This window comes from Anas platyrhynchos, chromosome 13 (genome assembly GCF_047663525.1).
Source record: "Anas platyrhynchos isolate ZD024472 breed Pekin duck chromosome 13, IASCAAS_PekinDuck_T2T, whole genome shotgun sequence".
NCBI lineage: Eukaryota > Metazoa > Chordata > Aves > Anseriformes > Anatidae > Anas > Anas platyrhynchos.
Window position 1 is genome coordinate 14,288,441 of NC_092599.1, and position 9,931 is coordinate 14,298,371.

At 38.5% G+C, this 9,931-nt stretch overlaps 1 long non-coding RNA gene across 1 annotated transcript in view; it reads left to right on the forward strand.

Moving 5' to 3' along the window:
* The window catches only part of LOC106018899 (uncharacterized), a 62,405-nt gene extending 55,985 nt beyond the window's left edge, over positions 1-6,420 (forward strand). Inside the window, exons 2-4 of the long non-coding RNA XR_003500350.3 lie at positions 4,849-4,943; positions 5,087-5,361; positions 6,345-6,420. This is a non-coding gene — a long non-coding RNA (uncharacterized lncRNA). The remainder of the gene's footprint in view (positions 1-4,848; positions 4,944-5,086; positions 5,362-6,344) is intronic.
* The last annotated feature ends 3,511 nt before the right edge of the window (positions 6,421-9,931 follow it).

Here is a 9,931-nt window from a genome sequence, read left to right on the forward strand (position 1 = left end):
CTTCTAGTGTCTTCATTTGGACAGCCAAAAAAATCACTAACTACAAATTTAGGCACAAATGTCTTAGGGTGATATTTGCCTTTTCTTATTGAAATTTAAAGGGTTTATCACTATGCAAACGTTTCAGACGCTTTTTCTAGGAAATTCAGAGAAATGTGCTTTGTTAAATGAGGGATATTCTGGATTTTTTTTTTTCTTTATATGTTACAAGAATGAACATAAAAGCTATAAAACCCTGTATTCACTATTCTGCATTGGATCTAGGAGGGTGGCGTTATATGAGGAGATGCCATGGTAACTGAAGTTGCTAAGACAGTCGGTGTCAAGCTTCCTAATGGTGACTGCTATATTATATTTAGGCTTTGGTTTACCACAGTATGAATAGAAAATGAAAAGTGTTTAGTGGTCTTGTTTCCTACCATCTACAGTTCAGAGGCAATGAGGTGGCGCAGGATACAGTATTGCACGATCTTTGCCAACAGCTGGCAACCAGGATTGTTCTTCAGAGCACACCCCTCTCTTGCTGGATCTTGTGGCATTCCTGCAGCAGCCTTACCGTTTGTGCTATTCAGCTAATCATACACCACCTGTCTTAATGAAATTTAACACCTGGAGGCAATAGAGGAGTCAGCACTTTGTGACCAGCCAGCTGGTCAAAAATCAGTAAAGTCGTTTCTGCAGGAAGCTATTACCTGAATCTGTAAGTAGTGTGAAAACAGAATGAAGCAGGAGCATGCATACTGTTTTTTTATTCTCAAAAATGGCCTAAATGTACCCATCTCCCATGCTATATAAAGCTTTATCGGTACAATAGATCCTGTTACCAGTAATTTTCACCAAAGTGGTGGAAATTCATTTCTCTACAAGTTCTTTTTAAAATGCTAGAATAGAAGGTGAAATCTCTTTACTAAGGCATCATTTTGCTCCCTTTAACACAATTAGTTTACTGATGTGCTGAAGTATTACTGTAAGTTAAAATGAAGCTCCTTGCTAAAATATGCAGGGGGCTGTTCCACGTCATTAGTCGTTACCTTTCAATCTGGATTAAAATCCCATCCCCTAGTAGTAGGGCTCATGCTGTTTATATGAGAGTGCGCTGCTTTACTCAGAAACAAATAGTTACAGAGCAGGGTTTGAAATGCTTTATGAATGAAATAAACAAACCTGGCCACATCACAACTATTTTAGACAATTTGGAAGCTACTGGGAAAAACAGTGAACAGGCATGACTTGGGTAGAAATAGCTTAAGCATGAGTACAGCTCAGTTCAAACAGCCTTCTGCCATTCACTCCTGTAGTTAGGAAGACATAAGCGAAGAAGCATAAGAAGAAACAGATAAATTGGAAGGAAAAGAAAGATTAAAGCAATAATAGTGGAAAAAAAACTTTAACACCGTGATTATTTAGGTAGAATGCTGGTCTCAAAGACCTATTGCTTGACACATGAAAATTTGATAGTAGCAAATAGATTTCTAGGAACAATATTGTATAGGCAGGAGGATGGGTAAGATATTCACAAAGCATTTACATAGGTTATGTCCACTGGCATTATGAAGAGAGTAAATATGTGCACTGTTTCTCCTGGTTTTGGATCACGTGGGTTTTGAAAAACACAGGAGGTAGCAACATTGCCACCTCCTCTGGAAATTAGTAAATGAATCAAAAGAGATTCAGCTGAAACAGAACAGATGAGATGAGAAGTATTCATATTCCTTAAAAATAGTCTGGATTAGAACATTGATATTCAATCTCATTATTAATACACACTTTCTGCATTGAATATATTTTGAATGCTAAAATGCAACACACCAAATTAATTCCTAGGATAGCTTTGTTCAAGTCAGCAAAGCAAGAAGACATTTTTTGTCACACAACTGTAAACCTGAAATATGTCAAACATAGAGAATAACTTGGCTCTGAAAGCAACACAAAGGATTAATATGATCTATGCTATGGAGAAAATATGGAAAGCTAAGCTAGGTAGGTTTGCCAATTCAAAAAGTGTCATCTAATATCTATTTTTCTTTGAATGTGTTGTGTCCTACATTCTAGTAAATTTGTTGACTAAATAATGTGTTTAAATTGATACTGCAAATTCAGGCCAGCCTTTGGGTTCCCTACAATTATTCATTTGTAAGGCTGTGAATGCTTATTAATGGTCTTGGCTTTAAAATGAGCATTTCTGCTTCCAAAGCACTGCACATGACTAATTTATTTTTCTGCTTATTCAAAAGCAACAGATTGTCATGAAGCCAAGTCTACATTGAATTAAAACCATGTTGCTTTGCTTCTATAGAAGAGGTGATACTTGGCTGTTTTAAAAAACAGTCACATTTCAAATGAGCGTTAGTTCATCACTGAAACTGCAAAGTGGAGGAATGATAGAAATAAGATAATGGTAAATGCAGTATAAAATTTCTCCCATGGCACATTGTAGAGAAACCTTACATTTGCATAGTGTGGCTGATATTATACGCTTTCCAGGCAAAATAAAAGAAGACGGAAGTTTGCAGCAGAGCACCTTGTCAAGAGAACCCAAAGCCTAATTAACTTTAGAAATATGAAGCTATGAAGATTATGAAGATTACCTGCTTCTTGTTTTGTTTGATTTGGTTTCTGTCCAGGTTAACATACAATGGAGTTGTCTCTCTGGTTGTATGTACGGTCCCGACCTTGTTCCTATGTTCTACTGTATATTCCTGCTTTAAAGGTTCAATTTACCTTTTGGTGTTTTGCAGCCCCCACACCCTTTTGTCAGTTTTTTTAGTCTTCAGAGAAGGATTAACTTCTCAATAATGGTTTCACGTTGTATTTGTGGATCCTAATAATAAATGGGTTTGGTTAGTGTTACCTGAAGCTGCCAGTTCGATTATACTAGCACTCAGCTGGTTTTTCTACAGTGCAACTGTGCAGCATGATTAAATTTTACTGAATTTGTTGCCGGGAATTATGCTGTAACTACATGTTTGTGCCACTGCAACCTCTACATTTCAATGTAATTCTTGATAGCGTGGCTAGTGCATTAATCATTTGACATAGTACGAGGGGTAAAAGGTTTCTCAGATGCAATGCAGCTGTTGAAGAAAAAGGATATAAAAAGGATAATTTAACGTGCACAGATGTAGTTAAACAAAGCAGTGATCCTGCTGCTGGTTTTAGGGGAGAGCACGATAGGCTGCTCGATGTGGTGTCACCAGCTTCACCAGCAATCGCGGCTGCGGAAGTGGTGAATTAAGCAATAGTGCAAGTCTCTGTATACGATGCTTCGTTTTTGGATAGGTGTGGAAAATAACATAGAAGCTGTACACAAGTACATCAACTCTGCTTGACTGTGCAGCAACTTCCTTCATACCGACAGTATAAAATCTCCAGAACATCCCATGTAGTGCACAAACCAAAAAGAGATGTTTTTTTCTCCTAACTAGTCTAGAAGAATTTATATCCCTTTAGCTGATACGCAGTAACAGCCGGGTTAAATGCTTTATTGTATTGCATAATATATATAGGTCCTTGAATTTCTGTGTAACACTTGAACATATGGGACAAGCACACTTGAAATGAAGAAATTTACAGCCTTGGGGCTGTGGCTGCAATCCTTCAAGGTGCTTGACGTGTCAAACCAAGCAGGCAGCGTGCACAACCTTGCAGGGTGTTTGGCATCCTTGGGGAAGCATCGGTAATGCAGCAGGCATCATTGCAATGTGGAGCAGTTCAATTCCTGCTTCACAGGAAACCAGAAATAGGCCCAGGGCCAGAGGAGCTCCAAGTGGCTCTGTTAATGCAACACCTGAGTAACTGGAGTTATCTGTTAGTCGTTTGAGAGATTTTTGTGACCAGGAACTCAGTGCCAGGAAAAGCTGCATGCTGGGTGGCTCTTGAGTCATGTAGGTTTGGATATGGAAAGTACCATCAGGTTATGGAGGCTGCCTGTTTACTTTGGAAGGAAGTTTCTGAAGCGTTATGTAGTTTGTCACTGTAATAATTGCCACAGCCCATGTTCTGTGGAAATTGTGGAGTAATCTTGTCAGCAATTCGATATGTAGGCAAAGCAAATAAAACCAGCGAATAAAATCCTCACTCTTCTTATACCCTACCCCCAAATAAAATACCAGCTCTGTTAAAAAGCAGAAACTGCTGGGAAAGAAATGTATTTTGAGAGAGGTGATAGGGATTTGCTAAGCAGTAATGCTGCTGTGATGCAGGCCTTGTGGAAATGATTTGGAACTGTCCAGACATGCTCTGGTTCAGATCAGGAAGGTAATGGGACCTTGAGCCTTACTCTATAAACACAGCTTTAGGCAAGACTTTTCTAGTCTTGTCACCTTGTACATGGCTCCATGGCCATTAGCAATGGCAGCCTGGGAAGAATGGCTTAGACCTCCTTGGGCAAGTTGTTGCAGGATGTGGTTGTTGGGAGATCCTATCTACGTATTCCAGCTCTAACCAGCACTACAGCTTGCTGGAAATTCATAGCTAAGCACCGAGGCTGTAGGTTGAGCCTATATCTGTGTGAGTATCAGGCTTATACACACAAGGATACTGTTCACACAATGTTTGCATATAGATCTGAGAGAGGCTTTGTAGTGCAGAACAATGGTGCCATGACCCTGTCTCTTAAATTAATAGTAGGAAAATGTAGCTTTCTTCAGGTGCAGTTTTTCCTCCTTTACACTGTGAGCCTTCTGTAAACACTACTCCATAGCAAGAAGATCATTATTCAACTCTGTAGGACTAATAAATAATACATGCTTCAAATTTGCAGACAGCTTTGAATGTGAATTTGACTTCTTACAAAGAAGCTTGTGGCAGATTAAATTATGCTTGTTATTGATTTTTTTTCCCTTTTAGATGCATGTAAAGGCTAACCTCTGTCCTAGAGATGAAATTCCAACCGGAGCTGGACAAAGCACAAATGATGTGGAGAAGAATCTCAAGTTACAAGAGTAAGTTCACTTCAGAAAAATTTCAAGTAGGAGATCTAAACCAGTTCCTTACACAAACGCACATGCCTGTATTTTTAGCTTTGATACTAGATTTCGGTCTCCCAGTGCATTGCTGGGATACTGAGTTGTGATTTTTTTTCCAGATGTGCCCAGTGGAGCTGAGGGCACTGCCAGCAACTGCTTGAGAGCCTATAGGATCGCCAGACTTATGAAAGCTGTAGTGCTCAATGCTCCTGCTTGCTGCTTTCATCAGGATCTCGGGACATGCACTGTTGCTGCGCTGGGTCATTGCTCTGTTTCTGAGTTTGAGAGATCCCTGCCTCCTCCAGCACAAGGCTACAGAGCCAAGGGTACAAAGTTGTTGCCATGAAAGCTGCGTTGCTGTGCATTGAAACGCTGCTGGAATTTTGGAACACAGGTAAGAGCTTTTAGTGCTGTACAAGATGAAAAGCTCCTGTTCATGCTACAGAAAAAACTTCTATTGACAGCAGTTGTTAGTAATGCGTATCACTACTTTGTAGTTCCTCAGAGCACATGGTAATTAGATTTACAGTATTCAAGGAAAAAAAAAAAGAAAAAAAATACAGCTACCGGCATAGCTAGGGAGATGTGTTACAGTATGAAGTCACTTCGTCTACCTGCTTAGTTGTGAAAAGCAAATAATACAATTTGTGGCAGCACTGGATGTCAAGGAGTGTTTAAAAACATGCTATCACTATTTCAGATGTGGTCTATATAACAATAATAATAACATAAAAAAATAATATGGAGTTACCTGTTTTTAGACCAGATTGAAGAAACACAAAAGCCTCCTTGGAAGCCAGCAAAGTAGGTTTTCTGTCACTTTTGAACAAGCTTTTTCCTTTAATCACCAGTTTTACCTTCTATTGTCCATCAACTCTGCCTTCGTGAATATGTGAGGGGCAATGAAATCTCTCAGTAGTATCAAAACGAAAGAAGTACTCAGCAGGGTGTGCACAATGCAAGTAGCACATGTCATCATCACCTTTATTCTTCTGCATTGTAACTGGACAAAATTCCTTCTGTCACTCCCTAGTATTGCTAAAAATGTTAGTAGTGTTTTAGTTTACAACTAACTGATTGGTGTCCCATATCTAGTTTTATAACTTAAGCATTCTGTAGAATTAAATTGCCGCACTGCTTTTCAGAATGTGGAAAATCCTTATGGATATCCCTCGGTACTTATAACATTAGTCACAAATTGCTTTGGTACTTTGAGAAGTGTGATGCTAAACCGTGACAAAATACAACTGACACGTCTGCGTGTTGAAATGTATTCTGTAGAGTTACAAAAGTGTTTTGTTTTGTGAGGCTGACATTCAGAAATGCATTTGCTTTAACAATAATAGGCAATATATGTTAACTTCTTTTAACCCACAGCCCTCTCAGAAGGAAAGTTTTGACAGTGAAATATTTAATTGATTTCAGCAGCAGTGGGTCAGAGTACACAATTCATGTAAGTAATCTAATTTGTTCTTATAGCTTTAAGTTGTCTATGGGTGCTGGTAAGCCACTGATATTTGTATTTGGCTGCTGTTGCACCAATAGCACTGCCCACGTGGAAGAAAATAATCTGCAAGTCTTTCTTCATTCACCTTACCATTTCTATAGCATTATTAACATCTGTGTTTACCAGATGCATCAATCAAGTGTAGCCTTGGGTGCTATTGTTTGTTCTGTGTTTCCGTTAGAGTGCTCGTGTAGACGCTCACTGTTTTTAGAGCAGTGGACTGATGTTTTAAACCTGTTGCATATTTTTTTGGCTCATTGTAACATAGCCTGTTCTCTTGGCATTTGAAAGTAGAAATTTTCTCTACCAGCCTGGTGAGATGTCAAAGGCATGGATGCCACTAGGTTATCCACCTTTAGTCTTCTCTTACAGTATCCGTGCTGAGTTGTCCTTACAGATTGGATATGTGGTAGGCAGACTGTGACATCTTTTTGGCATATATGGACCAATGTAATTGAAATTTGAATTAAGTGTGTGGCTGTCTTAATAGCCTGACAGTAACTTCAGCGAAGAGGTGTCCCTGCACATGCAGAATGTGCCTAGAAGCGGGTTTCCTAGTCCGGTAAGTAGAATCACTTCTCTGTTTGTATCTTATTTGGTTTTGGTCTGCTGGTTTAAATGGTATCCTGTTGTGTTCAGTCAGCACTGGCAGAACCATGTTGGTAGACATGTTGATGTGGGTGAGATTTTGGCATTAGTGAACTGAGATTTTGTTGATGTATCAATCCTGTAGCTCTTAGCCACTTCTATGTAAGTATAGTAAATCCAAAGCAATCCTTGTATTTGCATATGCGTGTGTGAAATCTGCAGAATCTTCTCAAGAGCGTTCATAGCTTCTACTTCAACATAGTGTAGGTAACAATGTGCGTTTTGCCACCCCCACTTAAATGCAAACTGACTTGCCCAGCTAGGATGTAATTGTGTACCTCCACTGGTCTCTCCATGGTTGGGATTTTTCCTCTTCTCCAAGGCAGAGCAATGCCACTGTGCCATCAGCAATGGCAGTAGCTGACAGGACAAAATTCAGGATGTCCAGTAAGCCAATCTGCCCACCCTACCCGTGCATAGGTTGATCCATTAGGTCTATCTTGTACTCTGCAGAGCCTGTGTTAGAGGAGAAAATGCACTGCTGGAGGTGGGCCAATTTCTGGTTCCAAATGTTTATGCATCTTCTTAGCTTTCACGCCTTCTCTGGTGATTGCTTCCATATATACAAAATCTGACAAATAATTGCAGTTTGAAGGGCACGCTTAATGGAAGTCCATGAAAATGATTCACAGGCAACTGTAAACTGAACTATTACACTAAAGGATAAAAAGCTTCCTTAATGAGCTGTACAAGACAGTTATTGATGTATTTATGAAAACATTCCCAAGTACATGCAACCAGGGGAATTCGAAGATAAATATTTAAAGATTGGCTGACAGTTTTTGAATGTAGCAAAACTCTAGTTTCTTGATAAGGCATTATATTTATTCTTTAAAAAAAAAAAAAAAGTATGTGATTTGTAACAGAAGAGAATCAAAACTTAGGTTAAAACGTGAAGGTTTTCTGTGCTACAGTGTTTATTTCTATTCATAAGAGGAGATAAAACAAGGAGAAAATAGGCATAGGAAGCTTGGGATGTTAATAAGGTAAACCAACATTTGTTTCTATCCAAATAATTTATTAGAGTCATGACACAAAACTGTATTTAAGAGGATGAAATCTAACAACAGTTCAGCATTTGATTAAGTTTTCTTTCATCCTATCATTGTTGTACACAATTAGGTTATTCAAGTGTGATCTTTAAGTATTCATGTTGTGATTCATAACCTTGTTCTTCGCACCCCAGGGAGAGAAAAATTGGTCTGTTATAAATCTGATTAATATATGGATCAGTGCATGCCCTTTTAATGTTTATTACACACATGCGTTTTTAGTTTGGATAAATGATTATCTCATTTTGTTACTTGCTCTTTGTAGGCATACTGTGTTATTCTCTGAAGAAAACTAAAAGCATTTCAAGTATCCAGGGCTGACACTTGATTTGGTATTAGCTTGTCAGTTGAGATGCCTTTTACTTTTAAATGCCTTAATAATCAATAAATTTTAAACAATATGATTTTCCTTAGGATTTTATCTGCTGTGTCATGTAACTTCTCCTGCCATAAAGAATGATCTGTCTCACTCTATTACAGCAGCTTTAGAGCTTTTTTAGACTTATTCCACTCCAATTTTGTTAAGGCTATAGATGGAGACTGGACTACTGGATCTGTCCCCTTAAAAAAGTATGGAAATGAGGAAAATATGAATGAGAGAACAGGGGACAAGTTAGGCCAGTCTATGCAAAATGTTGACGGTAACCTCGAGTATTGTTTGTGGGTAGCGCCATGTTACCAGGAAATCCTAAAGATTATCAGTAGAAGGATTTTAGTCATGGAAGTTCTGTTTTCTAGTGTGAAAGTTTGAGGCAAAGCTGAATTTCCACCCAGGTGATAATGCTGGCTACATTTGCACTTGTCAGAATACAGAGTAAATTTTTTGGCTAAAAAAATTTAGCCAAAAAAAACCACAAAACTTAGTGGATCTCATGGAAGCACTCGGTAGCCTCCACTGTGACTTCTGAACTTTTAGAACTGTACTGTATGGATTGAATTTTAATCTTTTTTTCTAGCTTCCTGATGGGATGCATGGGTTTGATTCTTTCATTTTTTTTTTCCTTTTTTCTTCCTTGCTATTTGATTGCTTTAATTTTTTATTTTTTTTTTGTAAGGGGGGCTTATTTTTCTCTTTCATTTCCTCTGTTAGGATGCAGTAGTTCAAGTCCCCTTGAGGCGATAATGTCCTTAAAATAGAAGGCAATCTGTGTATTAAGGATTGTTGCAGTGGAAAACTAGCGTTGGTTGGTTTGTTGCTACGTGGGACTGCAAAGAAAGGAGAGTAGAAGTAAGAATACCCAATAATTTGATAGTTAAGGAAGCACGGAAGTATGCACATACTTTTGTACAAGTTCTCAAGCCTTGGGTAATTCTTTGCCCAGCTCTGTATATCACATATCTGACTATTAGTATGGAACAGCCAATGTTCATTTATGTTAAATCTCTCGCACCAAATTGTCAGTGGTTATGAGAGAAATGTGTTGATCAAAGCTGGATTTTTCAAACAGGTTTCCTGCAGCTAGTCTAATAATTTGTAAAAGCAGTTAGCATTTGAACACCAATAGTTCTGTCTCCCTTGCAAGCACATTACATTATGCAATTTAGAGCTCGAGTAAGGCTTAACTTCAGTCAATAAACCTTGTGGCTATTGGGAAAACGTTTCTGTACTCAAGGTCTGTATTTGATTTCTTGGTACATAGATTAAAAATTGAAGATTTTTATTCGAATACAAATTATGGATTATGCACTTCAGCTTCAGCAGCCCGTACTCACACCTCTGCACTAACAAACTCCTGCTCAATCTCTTTGCTTGGCTG